At 41.6% G+C, this 17809-nt stretch overlaps 1 long non-coding RNA gene across 1 annotated transcript in view; it reads left to right on the forward strand.

The window, feature by feature from the left end:
* LOC149868343 (uncharacterized) overlaps nucleotides 1-17809 on the forward strand; it is a 39483-nt gene that overhangs the window by 10265 nt on the left and 11409 nt on the right. The gene's annotated exons all lie outside the window — the stretch shown is intronic.

Consider the following 17809-nt stretch of genomic DNA (forward strand, 5'->3'; position numbering starts at 1 on the left):
AGTTGAGCATTGTTTTATAGAATTTAATTGAGAATGCTATACTTGATATAGGGTTTTTTTTTTTAAATAAAATCATCCTACAGAAATCTGTAGCAAAAATATAATGCAGCTGTTACATTCTATAGGCAATTCCCCAAATCCATAGAAAAGTTATAATTTGCTGTAGGACTTTCTGAACAGGGAAGCTTCCTTTCTCTGTATAACACTGAGCTTTTTGGATTTTGAAGGCTGCATATTATTGCTCTCTAAATGCCCAAAACCAGTTCCCCCTGAGGGAAGATGTCAGCAAAAACTGTACAGTGTTAATCTTATGGAGTTTCTGGACTACCTTGCATTGGTCTTTGCCACAGGAAACTATGAAACACCTCCACAGAGGTTTATTTCATAGAAGTTCACTGTCTTAAATTCACTGTTTTTGAAATTGTCTTTTCTTTAAAAAAAAATCTTTAGCTCTTTCAGCTTTGTTCTTTGGCTTACATCCTTTGTAAGTATAGCATAGAACCAAGGATAACAACATTCATTTCTTAGCTGCTGGCCCTGTTTCTGCAATCAATGTTTGTTGCTAACCCCATAGAGTTATTTAGGGGGGGAAAGAACTTCCCTGAGAATGTGCAAAGGATATTTTGACTGGAGAATTAAATTGATCTGTGCATTTTTCATAGTGTAAACCCTCTATGCTCAACAGGACTTCATAAAATCAGGGTATCAATCAAGTGCTTAGGAAAAGTAGTGAGAGAAAAGTAGATTTATTTTGGCTTTGCTTGGCTTCTTAGGGTGGATGTGACCCACAGTGAGCCATTTTTGTGGCTCCCGAAATAGCAATGAACATTTCAGATCTAGTGGGGGGAGCCAAGAAAAGTGTAAAATTATCATACTTGAAAAGACAGTGTTGAAAGAGGTTGATATTATAATTTAAATGTTTTAAAATACATTTACAGCATCAATTTGAGAACAAATCCAATTTTAAATAATAAAACAGCTAGTTAAATAAGTCAAAATCATTGCTTGTAGTGTCCTTTCAGCTGAACTGAGCCGTTAGGAGCATTCAGTGTGTGGAATTGCTAGGCAATACAATATTACCAAAGAGAAACCTTTAATGGTTTCAGTATCTGAAAGAAAGAGGCTTTATTCCATCCCCCCTCCAACACACACTCTTTAATTCACAACATTAAACCTCATACAACTGACTTTTTTGCCCTTCTAGTTGATGGCAGTGGGAGAAAGAAAAGGACTCGGAGGGGAGGAGTGCAAGGGAGACAGAAAAAAAGAACAACCAGGAAAAATGGAAGAGATGAGAGAAAGGCTCCAGCTGAGAGGACAGAGATTAGAACAGACTGAGCAAATAAAGGGAGGGAGATTGAGAGAGAATGCTACAGAGATACAGGGTAGGGAAGCTAACAAAGAAGAGGCTCAGAAAAAAGTGTTATCCTAGCAAAGGATTAGCAGGTTATAAAATGGGAATGTAGAAAACATGTGATTGGCTAATCACTGCCGATCCCTGACAAATGAGAGAGAAGATGAAAACAGATCATAAGAATCAGGTTGCCTTCAGTGAATGGAGGAGCAGAGAATAAAACAACACAAGAAAGGGAAACTTGACTAGCTCTGCATTTGCAATGCATCTAAAGCAATGAGTATTTTTACATTTTAATGGGGAAACTAAAGGCCGCATGGAAATGATGGCCTCCAAGAAATAAATGAGTGACTGAGAATGTGCTGAAACTTTTATGACCAAATATTCAGAAAGAAAAGATTTTATCTCTGTTTTGGTTGATTAGTATTCATTGATGTTGGTCAACTCACTAAATATCAGAATGGGTTATTTGGATCTAACTGTGTGTGTGTGTGGAAAGTAATATATGACACTTAGGAAGTGAATAAAAGCTATGGTAAATTTAAAGTCAGATTGTTGCCCAACCTAACCCATCCCTAAAGTGGGAAATGTTTTTTATTACCCCTGTGGCTGTGTGCTGTGAGGAATGTGGCATTGCAGATGTATCTACGGTGCCACAGACTGCACATTCATGTGTTCTCCACGCTGCAAGGGGGCACTGTGGATTTTATTTTTGGCCTGGATATCCAGGGATAAAAAACTGGCACAAAAAAAAGTGGAACAGCTCACATGGGGGCAGTGTGCACTGCTCAAAAGTGGAGCCTGGCCACCTGGAGCCATGCCTCAGCTGCCAGCCAGGCTCAAAGTGGCAGGATCACTGCTGCTACATGCCCAGGAGGCCCAGGACTCCAGGTGAGGCTACTGGGCCAGCCCAGTACTGGCTCCAGCCACCCCTACCCCACCAGAGGTAATTTGCTATGAGCCAGAGGGCACATGGCACAGGCATTTCCTGGGGATAACTACCGGTGGCACAAGGTGTCCGGCTGCTAGTTGACCCCAGGAACCAAATGTCTTTGCTCATGTGGACATGGCCTGTAACCCAGCTTTGAGAGGAACACGCTCATGAAGTGGGTTATTACTCCAGACCAGGGGTCTATGACTTATGGCCCACAGGCTAGATCTGGCCTGCAAAACCCAGATAGATACCAGCAGTATTTTGGGGACAGGGCATTTTGGCAGTAGGCAATTCTGCATCCTTTGGCAGCATCTGGGTTGTGCACACATTGGCAGTGATTTGGCAGTGTTGGCAGCTGGGTTGGAAGAGCTGGCCCACCTCAGACCTGGCTGCATTATTTGGGCTCCTAACAAGTTACTGACCCCTGCCCTAGACTCCTGATAAAGAGCTGTAGCAAACTTCTTCTCTGCTTCAAGGGGGAGGATGGGAGGAACTGTGATGAGCAAAATCAAGCATACAGGGGAGTACAAACAAAGGAGACATTTGTTTGCAAGAGAAGGTGAAAACTGATGCAGTTCTTTCCCAGTGATTTTTGAGTATTATTTGTACAGAGATAAACTTAAAGACAGGAGTGAAAATTGATATTTTCATGGCTCTCCTTTTCCATATCTTTGCTACAATTCTTTTTCCAAGACTAAAACCTACAGGTGGTTCAAAACATTTTAATATGGAGGTTTATCTTTCCTACTTTTCCAATATATCATAACATATTTAAGTACTGAAGACCCTTGAGGAGAGAAATCGGAGTAGTAGTAGTTTATTTACAGCTTTTAGCAAAACGGTATAAAAACGTGAACAATAAAAATGGTATATATAAAAATTAAATAACATTTATATAAATCATATTTTTACTAAAAGAATATAATAATAGTATCCATTCTACCAGTTTAAAAATATTCAAATAGAAAATGATGTATAATGATTTAGAAGAAGAGGGAAGATGGGATGATGGACTATAAAACAGAACAGGAAAATTCTATTTGGTTCTGGTTCTCATTCTTTGTGCAAACAGTGCATATATACTTAAGAAGTATAAGAAAGCTCCAAATTGTTCAAAAGAAGCCAACATGTTTTTTCCTCATTAGGAGGGTATTTCATTTTTTCCCATTAGTGGAGAGATCCAGTTCCCTCATATTTCTTCAAAGAACATACCAGACCACTAATAATGATTGAAGTCATCAACCTCATTCCTCCCAAAAGGGTATATTATATCCAAATATGGAACTGACACCACCTGCTGTTAATGTGAATCTCAAATCTACTGACGGCTTCTCATTGTCTGTAGTTGTGCACCACAGACAGATAGGTTTCTGGGCCAAAGGAGTGTTATTCATATTAAAAGAGGGGAAGTTCAAGACAGCTTCACTGCCAGCATGTCCAACCGCATGCTGGCATCCTTAATCCTTCAATTTATGTTTTATTTTACATACAAGGGAAATACTGGGTCAGTTAATCTCAGTACATTTCCCAGGTCATTTATCTGGAGGAAAGTATAGATGTTCTTTAGCCACCCAAATCATAGTTTATTTGGCAGAGGAGAGGCTTCTAAAATGCGTTTCTTGGGGGATCTGGTGGGTATAAAACATCTAACTTTCATCCAGTATTTTAGGGTTCTGGGCTAAAGTGCTTACATGTATAAGTCTAGTTTTGGAGTGCATGAGCTCCCCTGTTGTAGAATTAGGTAAAGATAAAAGCCATATTTTAGACTAATTAGAAATCTTTTCAATTTTCAGGTGGACCATAAAATCAACACCCCAGAGTTCAGCTCCATATAATAAAATTGTATCTACCTTGGATCTACAGACCCATAGTGCTTCCAGAAGTGATATTCTGCCTATCTTACTGTAAAAAGACAAAACTGCACCCAGAGCTTGTTTTACTTTAACATTTACATTTTCAAAGTGCTTCTTCCAGCTCAGATTTTTGCTAAAATATATTCCAAGGTATTTAAAGGAAGACACCACCTCTAGTTTCTTTTCCTATAGAAACTAATCCTGTTTCCTTCCTTGCAATTTTCTGTGTCACATTGAAAAAGTTCTCTCTTTTATATGGGTAAAAGGTGAATAATAATATATTTTACTCTCTTAATTTTTTTTTATTTCTGTTTCTAGTAGAGCTATGATTATTAAAAATAGAGGAAGAAATTTTTAGTTGGTTAGATTACGAGTCTGTTACTTTATCAATTGTAATAAAATCCTCACTGTTCAAGGTGGTGTTATTAAGTTCATTTTTTAAAATGTCATTGGTTGCCAGTTTTCCGTCAGTTGCCTTAAGTAACATATTGTTTGCTTCTAGATATGATTTTAAATCACAAATTAATTTCTTAATTTCTGTTAATTCATTTGAAAGGTGGATAGTTCTTTCTTCCTTTCCCTTAATCATAGCAAGTATTGAGGACATAAGAGACACTTGGTGGGTTTGATATTCTGGGGTGTGATTATATACCCTTCCCTTTCCCAATGTAAGGCTGTATCATGTATCTGGGTTTTATCTCCTTCGAAGATAGAGCCAGGCATTGAGTTAAACCCCTCACCCAAATGGGAGTCAAGAATAAGGGAGACTTGTGGGTTTGATAAATCTATACTCAAATTTACTTTGCCTACAGTGCTTATAGTTGGTGATGCTAAAACCAAGTTTTCTTCATTGATCTTTTCTTCCAGCATCTCAGTTTGTAGGGTCACAGAATTATTGGTAAGGGTATTACTGGAATAAAGGGAAGAGTCTCTTTTTAGGCCTTTTTTAACAGTATATCAATTTTCAGCTGACAGCAAAGGAGTAGAGACAAGGTGTACTTCCATACTGGGTGGACTAAAAATCATAATTACAATAACAAAAGCCTTTTACTATAAAGCCTATTACCCAAACCAAGTTATTCTTCCTTAGGACACACTGGATTTTTAATAATTAGTTAATAAACAGGTGTTGAACAGAGACCAAAAAAACAGTGCTCAGTAAAATAGACTAAAAATACAAAATAATGGAGATGAAATAAAATAGCTAAAAGCTATATAAAAGTTATCAACACTTAAGAACATAAAATAAAAAAGTACACACCCATCAGACTTACAGTGGTCAGTGACCTTTGGTTGCCATCTGTAGGGGCAACAGCAGTTTACGTAGGGGGAGTTCCAGCTCACTTCGGTGCAGAAAGTTTTACTGGCAGTCATTGTTGGGCTCCTGCCTGCAGCTCCACACTTCTCTTTTCAAAGAGTAGAACAGCAGTTTATATCAAGAAATAATTGTTAGTCCAGACTCAACTCAAGTATTTAGCCTTGCTTTATGCAATGACAGTAGCATTACTGCCACATATAATCCCTTCCTCTGGGATTATTCCAGTTTAGGGTTTACTGATACATATTTGTGTTGAAAAGTGCTCTATTACTGGAGAGAAAGGAGATGTTCTGTGTCATCATATTCTTTGGGATGATTAATTAGGTATACTTTCTAACTGGTGAGAGTCTGGGCAAATCTCAATTTAGAAATTTTAGGGTTGTTTAAATGTGTTCTGGTTACTTCCTAAGGGTTAATACTGATGTAGCAAAATTGAGAGGAAATGAAGTGCATTGGAGTGTCACAAGCTGGTTTGAACACTTTTCATTAATCGAATACAGTGGGCAGGAGACCATGTAGGGACAGATAGCCCAAAGAAACCTGTTTGAATCTCCATAAAATAGAAATTTTCCAGCTATTGAGGTACATAATTTGATTTTGAGTTAAAAAATTGCCTTTAATCTGTCTCACTAAATACAAAACATAAGAATGCCCCAACTATTGGTAAATAGTTTGTGTGCGTGTGTGTGTGGTGGGGGAAAGGGACTGTCTATGGAAGCTAAAGAACCATGGAAAATAGTAAATGTATGTAATAAACTACATTACACTACATTTATGAAATATCATTATCTGAAATATAAATTCATGTATTATTCTCAACAGGATAATTTATAATAGTACTCTTTGGGACTGGCTGTTTTACTTAGCTCACATCAATTCAGCATTATTCTCTTATTGCTGTGACTTCCTGTGGAGGTTGTTTGGATTTTGCATTCGGTCCTGCATGGAAAATGCATTAGAGTTCACAGAGAGCTAGCACAAGACCTATGTGCTACTTAAGTCCTATTTTGAGGCTATAAGCAAGATTTAAGTAGTCAGAGTCCTCCATCCAGGACTAAATTTGATGTAAAAATTAACATATATATTTAACTGTATAAAGGACAAACTTGGTGTTAAAAAGGATCTTTATTTACCTAGGGTAAAATATGGACTTCAGTGAAGTCATCAGAGAATGCCTGTTGATTTCATTGAGACTAGAATTTCACCCCAGTGCTCAAAATCCATTGCATACTGAGTTTATGACAGTATTTTCTAAATACTGATGTGGTGGGGGGGAGGGATACAAAACATCAGGCAAAACACACATTTACTCTTTGAAATAATATACAATGTGTGCACAAGTGGAAAGCCTAGTTTAAATGCTAGTCTCTTCAGCCCAATAGCAAAAAAGGGACAGGCTAGGAATTGGCCAGTAGGCATGAATCCAGCTCCCACTACTTAGTCTAAGTCAAGCTTGGTGCTGGGCAAAAGGAAGGGGATAAGTAGATAGGAATTCTCCCTTTCCTTTTTTCCCATAACTTCATGTGTTCTAATAGATTAGAATTCTAATAGGATGTTAAAAGAATAGACTAGCATAGCCTACTCTACTCACTGGAAATGTGGGTGGCTTCCTTGGTTCTACCTTGTCTTTACACAGAGGGCAATTCATGCCATGGGAAATGCATACACAATCAGTTCTGACTGCTGGCGACAACTCCACATTTCAACTCTGGCAAGACACTTGATATTTCCTTATTTTTTTTCTTGGCTCTTGATTCTGGTTCAACCTTTGGCTCTGACTTTTGGCTTTGGATCCTGGTTAGCCCTTGGCTTTCCCTGTTTCTGGCTATGGGTTCTGACTCCGGTCTGTTCTAACTTTAGCTACAGCTCCTGACTCCAGTTCTGATCCCCTGCTCTCTGGGGAACTAATCTGGACTGCTCCATGCTTTTAGTGTTTAACTACTAGGCACGACTGCCCAATCCTGGTTTTCTAACAAAGGCAGCCCAATATTATATCAGCCACATCCCCCAGTTTGTGCCATTGCCTAAAGAAACTAGGGGCGCATCTACGTATGTGCTTTAATGTGCAGTAGCCTATTTCTTGTGCATTAACGTGTTGTATAAAAAAAGTGAAAATACATTCATACACAGTAAAATAGGCTACTGCTCATTAAGCATCACTAAATTGTGTGTGCTTTTGCTACTGTGCATCAGGGCAGCCTAATGCACATTTATTTAGTAACTCACATTGGAGGTATTAAATTTAATGCACATTAGAAAAAGTGCATTTTCTGCATGTGTAGATGCACCCTAGCATACCTTAACCATGCTGGGGCTTTTGGACCTGGAAGGACCTTTGATTCTTTTGATAAAAATCAAAGAGCAGAACTAATCCCTGAAAGAGCAGAACTGCATAAGGTTTAGTGCCTGGGCAATTATTACATGTGAGGAAACAGGAATTGTACTGAAGAACTTTACAAAGATAATCAGCGGACAGTAGGGCTGTGCGAAGCTTTGGTCCCTGATTCAATCTGGTGGAAATTTCACCCGATTCAGTGACTGAATCTCTGAATCCAAATTGAATCAGAGGACCCTTTTAGTTCTCTGAATCGAATTGGAACACTCCAAATCGATTCAGAGAGATTTGGAAAGAGTCAGAGATTTGGACATAAAGACAGCTTTAAATGTTTTTTCTACATATCTCTAGGTAGCAGGCAGCTCACGAATGCTGCAATGCTGGGGCACATGGAATGTCCCACAGAAGCATAGGGGCTCCCCGGGGTGTTCAGCAGCAGACCTGGAAGTGGACCAGAAACACTTCCAGTTCACTTTCGGGTCTCCCTGGGAGCACGCAGGGCCCCCCCCGCCCCGCGCCCTGCTCGGTGACTGATGCCTCCTAGGCCTGGGGGGGCACCAGTTACCAGTACCTGGGGTCTGCCTGTGGCCGATTGCTGAGCTGGGGAGGTACAGGAGGCCCTCCCAGCACACTCCCCAGTAGACCCAGAAGTGTACCGGAAGTACTTCTGGTCCACTTCCAGGTTTGCCACTGAGCATGTGGAGGGCCCCCACCCTGACTCCTGTGGCACACTCCATGTGCCCCAGCATCACAGTGATCACGAGCCATGCCTGCTACCTCAAGGTATGTAGAAAAAACATTTAAAGCTGTGTCTGTGAATCGGCTTTGAATCTTCGTATTTGGATTCAGCAGAATCAAATCAGGGACAGTGATCCAAATCAATGAATTGAGTACTGTCCCTGATTTGGGCCGAATCCAAATTGAATCGAGGGCCTGGGTCGTACACCTCTAGTGGATAGGGTTTGGAGGAAAGATGGTAGTGTATTGTTGTATGTCAAAAAATACATACAGTTATTCCCTGGTTCAGGAGGAATAAGACAGCAGAGTAGAATGCATTTGGGTGAAGATGCAAGGTGAAAGATACAGCACTGATATATTGGTGGTGTTTTATTATAAGACACCAAATCAGGAAGAGGAGATAGATGAGGCACTCTTCAAGGAGGTGCAAAATTATGCAAAAGTTATGAGATGGTACTGATAGAAGACTTCAATTCAACCATCTGGTCAGCAGAATTAGGATGCTAGATTTCAACCAACTTAATAGGCATGGTGCCATGAGACAACAGATTGAAGGATAAAGTCACCCAGGAGGGCTGGGGGTTTCTAAAGGGCAGAGTATTGGAAGCCCAGCAAGAAACTGTTCCAACACGATGCAAAGACAAGAACAGTAAGAGACCAATGTACTTGCATAAGGAGCTGCTAGGATGCCTCAAATGCAAAAGGAAAGCACACAGGCAATGGAAAAAGAGGTAGGTCATCAAAGAAGCATACCTGCAGTGACAAAATCAGGAAGGCAAAGATAAAGAATGAGCTGCACCTGGCAAGGAAGGTTAAAGACAAAAAAAGAGGGTCTATAAGTATGTTGGTTAGAAAAGAAAGACCTACAAAGCTCTAGATGCACTGTTAACTAGCCAGGGAAAGGTCTTAGCGGAAGATGCAAAGAAGGAGGAGCTACTCAACAACAACGTTGCCTCAGTCTTCAGAAAAATTTAAGCTGCAGCCAAACATCGAACAAAGATCATTTGGATAAGGAAGGGGACAAGCTGAAGGATAAAATAACAACAGAGAGCCAGAGAGTTTTCATGGGTCTAAATTAATTCAAGTCAGCAGGACCTGATGAACTTCATCCTAGGGTACTGAAGGAATTGGCAGAGGTGATCTCTGAGCCCTTGCCAACAATATTTATGAAGTCGTGGGAGATAGGCAAGGCACCAGAGCACAAGAAAAGGGCCAATATAATGCCACTATTTAAAAAAGGAGGATGTGGGGAACAACAGACTGCTTAGCCTCACCTAAATACCCAGAAAGTTCTAGAAAGTGTCCTAAGGAAATCCATTTGCACGCATCTGGAAGAGGAAAGGCTGATCACAAACACAGTGTGAATTTACTAAGAACATTGTATCAAACAAACTTGATTTTCATTGACAAAGTAGATACCCAGATGAATGAAGGAAATGCTGTGAATATAGTATATCTGGACTTAAGCAAGGCTTTTTGACATGATGTGACCTTCTTATCAATAAACTGGAGAAATGTGAGATAGACAAACTACTAGAGGGTAGATAGACCACTGGATCAACAGCTGCAAGCAAAGGGTAGTTATAAATGGATTCACATCAAATGGCAGGATGTTTCAAGAAGAATCCCATAGGAGCCTCTCCTGGGCCAAGTGCTGTTCAACCTGTTTATTAATTATTTGAATACTGGGATTGAGAGCTTTTAAAGCTAATTTGCAGATGACATGAAACTAGGAACAACTGCAAACATATTGGAAGACAGGAGCACAATTCAGAAGAATTTTAGAAAGCCGGGCTGGAGCTAACAGGATGAAGTTCAATGTAGACAAATGCAAGGGGCTAACTCAAAAATAACATATGTATGTATGTATGTATCTACTTATTTATCTATCTATACACGCTAGCCAACTGCCTATCAAGAATGATGGGTGGGCGGGGGCAGCTGGGAACAAAGGCCTGCATCTGGCCCTGCCCCCCCCACCTTTGGAGCTAGGCCAACTCCCCTTCTTTCCCCCCACCACTTCAGGGCTGGGGCTCGGCTGGCCGCTCGCCGTGTGCTGGCCCCTCCCCTTCCATCAGCTCTGTTGCTGCCACCTGCAGGGATGGGGGACTGGGGCGTTGGCCTTGCCATGGAGGGAAGGGGCAGGGCCAGCACCATTGGCCTCTCTGCTCTGTCACCACTACCTGCTGGTGGAGTGGGCGCAGACAGAGGCCCAGGGCCAGGCTTGCTCCTCCCATTCTCTCCCCCACCACTTTCAGGTTGGGGCCACTTGCCCCACCCCCACCCAGGGGGCCAGCGGGGACAGAACCTAGTGTCCGGCCCTGCCCCACCCAGTTTGGGCTTGACCCTGTTCCATCCCTCCATCATTGCTTTGGGCCCAACCCCATTCCCCTCCAATGGTTCAGGGCCATTCCTGCTGGGTGCCCTTGCCTGTAGTGGCCCCGACTCCATTTCCCACCTGCTTGCAGCAGCAGGCCAGCACAACATGAGGGGACAGAATATAAATAAAATGGGTGACACCTGGCTGGATGGCAGCAGTAAGGAGAAGGATCTGGGAGTCTTGGTAGATCAGAGTCTCAACATGAGCCTGCAGTGTGATACAGCCACACAAAAAGTAAATGAGGTTTTGGGATGTATCAGTAGAAGCATTATGTGAAAGACAGAGGAGGTGATAGTTAGGTTGCCCATATTATTTTTAAGGAAATACAAGACACTGCCCTCCCCCACCATCCCTCAAGTAGAGGCACTGCTGTAGGCAGAGGCAGAAGCAGATAGGCAGGGGTTTGGGGCACAGTCTGGCAGGGAGGTGGAGCCTGCCTGCCATACCATGCCACTCTACTTCCCTGCCTGACTGTGCCCTGCACCCCTGTGATTCTGGGACTTTTGTTTCAATTTTTACCAACCAGCTGGGGCTGGCCTACGAAATCCGAGATTGTCTGAGCCAAAATGGGACACATGGTCACCTTAGTGATAATGCCACTCTACTTAGCATGGGTTTGGCCTCATTTAGAGTACTGTTGCAGTTTTGGATTCCACTTTTTAAAAAGGATGTGGAGAAGTTAGAGAGAGTTAAGAGGTGGGCAACAAGAATGATGAAGGGCTTGGAAGGCTAGTCATATGAAGAGAAGCTGATTTCCACCAGCTCAAGGGGATCACCCTGCCTGAGAGGTTACAGGACTACCAGGGTAAGGGCGATGATAGATGATATACCTATAGTTGGCAAAGATCTTGTGAGGGAACAGCTTGAGAGGCTAGACATTCACAAGTCAGCTGTCCCATATGGAATGCACCCAAAAGTGCTAAAAGAGTTGGCTGACATCATAGCATGACCAATGGCAAGGATATTTGACAACTCATGGTGCTCAGGAGAAGTTCGTAAAGATTGGAAGAAGGTCAATGTAGTGCCTATCTTCAAGAAAGGAAGGAAGAAAGATCCATGGAACTACAGGCCAATCAGTTTGATCTCAATTCCTGGAATGATCTTGGAGAAAATTATCAAAGAAACTATCAACAACAGGCTAACAGAAGTCAACATGGCTTTGCTGTGAGTAGGTCTTACCTGATCAACCTCTTTTACTTCTATGACCTGGGGGGTGATGCATCACCCGGACAGAGGAGAAGAGATTGATGTAATATATTTAGATTTTAAAAAAGCCTTTGACTTGGTCTCTCATGATGTTGTCATGGTAAAATTGGGGAACTGCAGCCTCAACAACCTTACAGTCTGATGGCTGAGGAACTGGTTCTGTGGTTGGACCCAGAGAGTGACAGTCAATGGAACCTAGTCAACATGGTGCATGGTGACCAGTGGCATCCCCCAGTGCTCAGTTCTCAGAACAGTACTCTTTAATATATTCTTGAATGAGCTGAATTTGGGTGTCAGAAGCAGACTGGCTAAGTTCATGGATGACACCAAATTATGGGGAAGTGTGGTCACTCTAGAGGATAGGCTGGCAATTCAGGATGACCTGGACGGGCTTGCAAGGCGGGCAGATCAAAACCTGATGACATTCAACACAGAGAAATGCAAGGTGCTCCACCTCAGGAGAAAAAACCTAGATCATACTTATAGGTTTGGCAGTGCTACACTCACTAGCACCATGACCGAAAGAGACTTGAGAGTCACGACTGACCACAAATTGAACATGAGCCACCAATGCGATGCTGCAGCCAGCAAAGCAAATAAAACTCTGGCTTGCATCTACTCATGCATCTCAAGCAAGACCAAAGAAGCCATCCTCCCAGTTTACTCAGCCTTCATGAGGCCACAGTTGGAGTACTGAATCCAAGTCTGGGTTCCACACTTTAGAAAGGATGTGGAGAAGCTTGAGAGAGTCCAGAGGAGAGCCATGGGCATGATTAGAGGTCAAGAGAACAGGTCTTGTGAGGAGAGGTTGACAAGCATGGGATTCTTCTGCCTGTGGAATCGAAGGCTCAGGGGTGACTGGGTGGCAGTCTATAAGCATATAAGGGGTGTGCATCAGGAACTGAGAGAACATCTGTTCACCAGGGCATCCCAAGGGAAGACAAGGTCTAATGGTCACAAACTGCTGGAAGACTGTTTTAGTTTGGACATAGGGAAAAACTTCTTTATGAGTCTCCAGAGTCTGGAATAGACTCCCCACAGAAGTGGGGCAAGGACCTACCCTGGATACTTTAAAGAAATATGTGGGTGCTTATCTTTCTGGGATAACCTGACCCCAGCTGACTTCTTGCCCTTTGGGAAGGGGTCTGGACCTGATGAACTCACAAGGTCCCTTTCAGCCCTAATGTTTACGAAATCTCTGAAATCTATCAAATAGGCGTGTTCAGCCTGTGGAAAAAAGGTCCTTAAGATGGGATGTGATAGCAGTTTTCAAAATATCTAAAGAAGAGGGAAAACACCCTTTCTCTCTTGCTAGAGAAAGCAGAATTTAGACTAGTGGCTTGATGTTGCAGCAAAGTAGGTTTAGGTTGGATATCAGGAAAAACTTCTTCACTGTTAGAACAGTGAGGCGGTGAAATAGACTGCCTAGTGAAATTGTAGACTCTCCATCGCTGGAGGTGTTTGCATTCATCAGGGATAATCTAGGTGTAGCTATGCGTATGTTATATTATGGGTACAGGCAGTCCTCGGACTTACAACAAAATTGGTTCCTGAAAACTGCGTCTTAAGTTGAAACATTGTAACTTGGAACCTAGTTTCCCATAGAAAACAATATTGTAAATGGGGGAGTGGTTCCTGAACCAATGTCTGATACCCCATTTTCACCAAAAATAACCCAGAATTTTATACTCATTCAATTATAGATGAGTAATATAGCTACATTAATGTATTTATATTGTAAATAGCAATCATACTGATTTGGAAGGACTTCTTTGAGGTGACTTTGCTGGACTTTTTGAAGGGCTCTTGGCTGGACTTTTTGAAGGGTTCTTGGCTGGAGTCTTTTCAGGAGTATTGGCTTCAGGTTTTTCTGGATTCTTGTCTGCTTGCCTAAAGAAGGTGTCCAAGGAAGTTCGGACAGATGTTCTCCAGGGAGCTGGGTGACGCAGTGAACTTGTTCGTCGGTGTGGTGTGGCGTTGAAACAGGGTGTCAATTTATAAATGTTGTAAGTGTAAAACATTGTAACTTGAAACGTAAGTCGAGGACTGCCTGTATTTATCATGTTTCTAGGCTCTGCTGGTTGCCACGAGTCTGGGAGGAATTTTTTTCCCTCCTGGTGCTACATGTGTCAAGGTTTTGTTTTGTTTTGTGTTGTTTTAAAGCCTTCCTCAGAAGCATTGAGTGTTGGCTGCAACCAAGGCTGGGGATTTTGACTGACTCTGGAATGCCAACACTCCTGAGGTCCTGGCTAGTGGATCTTGCCCCTCCCCTTAGGATCAGACTGATTGTTTTATTTGGAATCAGGAAGAAATTTTGTCCTAAGGTCAGATTGATATGGACTGTGGGGGATTTTGCCTTACTCTGCAGAGGTGGTGTGGCCATCTTCCTTGGATCTCTCAAGCATATTTTAACAACCTTTGCAACAGCTGGACTTTGGCCACTGTGGTTCCCCTGCTTTATCTGTAGTAGGTTTGTACGGGATGGTTGGGATAGAGGTGATCTTGCCTTGGACAGAGGGTGGGACTAGATGACCTCTGGAGGTCCTTTTCAGCCCTACTTCTCTAGGATTATATGATTCTATGGTATGGTGCAGTGGCCATACAAGGAGAGACTAACAAGCTAGGACTCTTCAGGTTTGAAAGGAGAAGGTTGAGCAGGGACAAGATGGAAGTGTATAAAATGATGAAAGGTATGGATTCCTCTTTGAAATTTCTGGGTTTTTCTCATGAATCCTGTTTGCATGCCTACTAGTGCTAACACTACATCACACTCTTGAAAAGGTCTCAAGGTGCCACAGCACCCTGGTTGAGAATCCATGATCTTAAAGCTATGAATTTAAAAATGGTCAGAGTACTATTTCTTCAAAGATTGCATAAAATAATCATAAAAAATATTCCTTAGCAGTGTACCACCATCATCCTTAATGTTTCCAGCAGAGTTATAAACCCCTGTAAGAAGGGTCTTGTAATGAAAACTCTGCTGTGACCTTAATGATGGTGGCACATTATAATACGCAGATTGCTGAAATGCCTGGTTAATGAATATCAGTAGGATTAGAAAATGATGAGGGCACTTTAAGGTCTCCATGCTGCGATAGATTTATATCACTAATTACAATGAAAGGTGTACAGGAATCTGTGGACATTGCCTCTTTCCCCCAGAAATCAGCACCATCTCTTATTAATTAAATTGAATATAGAACAATATAAATCTTGCAGTGCTTATTCCACTCATTTCATACATACTAATGAGGACGAGCCTCTGAAGCTAGTGGTAGGAATCATTTATTCAGTGGTGGGAAAAATAACATCAGGATTCAGACCCCCTGCTGACTTTGCACACTGTTCTGCTAGATTTATATTGCTCTTCTAATAAGTAACGGAATGCATTAAACAAGGCACTTGTCATTGCAAGGGTTACAAGGGACTCCTTGTTTTTCTTCCTTGAGTATTCTTTGGTGAAGAGATTAGGGGAGATGGGGCCATTATGTAAGTCTGTTCATCTACCAGATTCAAAGCTATCCTTTCCAAACAGAAACTTTGTCAAAGTTCTCATCAATCACTAAAAGTCCCAGCAGTTAATAGATTGGCTGATTTTGATGTGAAGTGCAACAGTACTGCTTCTTTTTCACTTGAAAAACTGAACCATATTATATTTAGCAGTCCAAACTTGTGTCACAAGATATTCATAACGAGTGGAGAAATAAAATACAGGATATTCAGTGCCAAAAAGTGTCCCTTTAGAGCTCATCTTTGGAAGCAAATACAATTGAACAAGAAAATCAGATATTCCTCAGATGCATCCATTGCTGCTGCATGTACGCTCAAAAAGTAAAATAATCAGGTGAATTCTGTTGATCCTCATTTCAGTCTGAACAGAGAAAAAAAACCTTACTGACCTATGAGCTTTGGGAATGGAAAGTAGTTCTCACTGTATTGACACAGATGAGTGGCTATCATTAAAAACTTAAAAAAAGTCAACAGGTAAAGCAGAGCAATCATTATACTGTGTCTGTGTGTGTGTGTGTGAGATGGAGGAGGTGTGCTTCATCATCAACAGCGTATACAGCAGTTGGAGCTACATGATGATAAAACTGCAACCACTTGCTTCTTATAATGCACCAAAACTGCCTGAGAGAAGATTCCTTCCTGATTCCTACAGCCAATCAGTTTGCAGTGTGGCACAGGACAGTCAGTTGATTAACTTTATTATCTCAGTTTGCATTCTTGTATCTTTTACTAATGGAAGTAAAATTGAAAGGGGAGAAGCACACAATTCATATGTGCAAGTCAACTCGGTCAATAAAAGGTGGCTGAGCACAGCATATCTTTGAACCACAAAGACAAAGCTGGGTATACAATGAAGCACTAATTATTTAATACTTCCTAGTGGATTAAATAATCCATTTCATTGGAGCACGCATGCAAAGTGCAAACTCATGTCTAAATAATAGCTTGAAACTGAATGTATTTGAAGAAGTGGTACAGATGAGTGTGGCCATGCGGTATGTGGTGTTGCAGACCCATCTGCGATGCCACATACTGCACATTCAGGCATTTCCCACGTTGCTACCTTGAAACTGAAAAAAAGTGGCCAGTGTACACAGGGACAGTGGACACGGGGACAGGCTCCAAAACTGGAGCCTGGGAAGCTGGAGCCACATCCAACTGCTGGCCAGGTTCCTAGCTGCAGGACTGATGTGACTGCAGTTTCCCCGGACCCCAGGACTCCAGGTAAGGCTGCTGGGGCCAGCAACTGTATTGGCCACAGCCTTCCCTACCCCACCCAGGGTAACCTGCTGTGTGCCAGAGGATGCATGGTATGGGCATTACTCGGGGACAACTAGTAGTGGAACAAAGTGTCCTGCTGCTAGTGGTCCCGGGGGGACCAAACATCCATGTTCATCTGGATGCTGCCAGTGGCTGGGATAATAAAAGGAGGAAGATTGAAACAAATTACTTTCAGTCTCTCAACTCTCTGTTCATATATAAAACCACACACACTAGGACTTGAAAAGAGTTAGGTGCTGCATACCAGCTGACATTCAATAGAGATGGGTGTTTGGGTTTTTTGAGGGTATTAAATTCCCTTAGGACTCTTTGACGATTCCATCCAAAACTTGTTGGAAACATCAAGAGTTAAAAAGAAAATCAAACTCTTAGTTGTTTCCCAAAGTATTGGATCCTTGTCACAGTTTTTCAATGCACATAAAAGTTCTCAGGAGGAAATAAGAATAAACTAAGGATCACTTTTGTATACCACAAAGGAATCCTGAGTAAATTAGCTTTCCATTTTTCCATATTTCTTTGCTTGTTGCAGTTTTCTTTCACCCTACAGCTCTTGTCAGTGACCTATTTTGTGAATGGAGCCACTCTTTTCTTTGAAGTTATAATTTATCTGGGAAGAACTACTGAAAAAGCATTCTTTTTTGTTAGACCTGGGAGCGGATGGAGATCATTAGTCACCCCTAAGCATTTGGATAAATTGCAAATAATATCTTTTACCTCGGGGACTTAATTTTAAATGATGACTTTTTCCTCTGTAGATGATATTCTTGAACACGTTTTCCCATTTTTGAACTGCACATTTAGCTCATGTAGCTGAATGTGAGTTATTTATGACACAGAGCTTGTTAATTAATTATTGTTTTTGCTACATTAGCATTTAACAAGTAAAGTACAATTTAAAAA

The sequence above is a fragment of the Crocodylus siamensis genome, chromosome 3 (genome assembly GCF_052110815.1).
Source record: "Crocodylus siamensis isolate JL-2025a chromosome 3, ASM5211081v1, whole genome shotgun sequence".
Taxonomy (NCBI): Eukaryota; Metazoa; Chordata; order Crocodylia; family Crocodylidae; genus Crocodylus; species Crocodylus siamensis.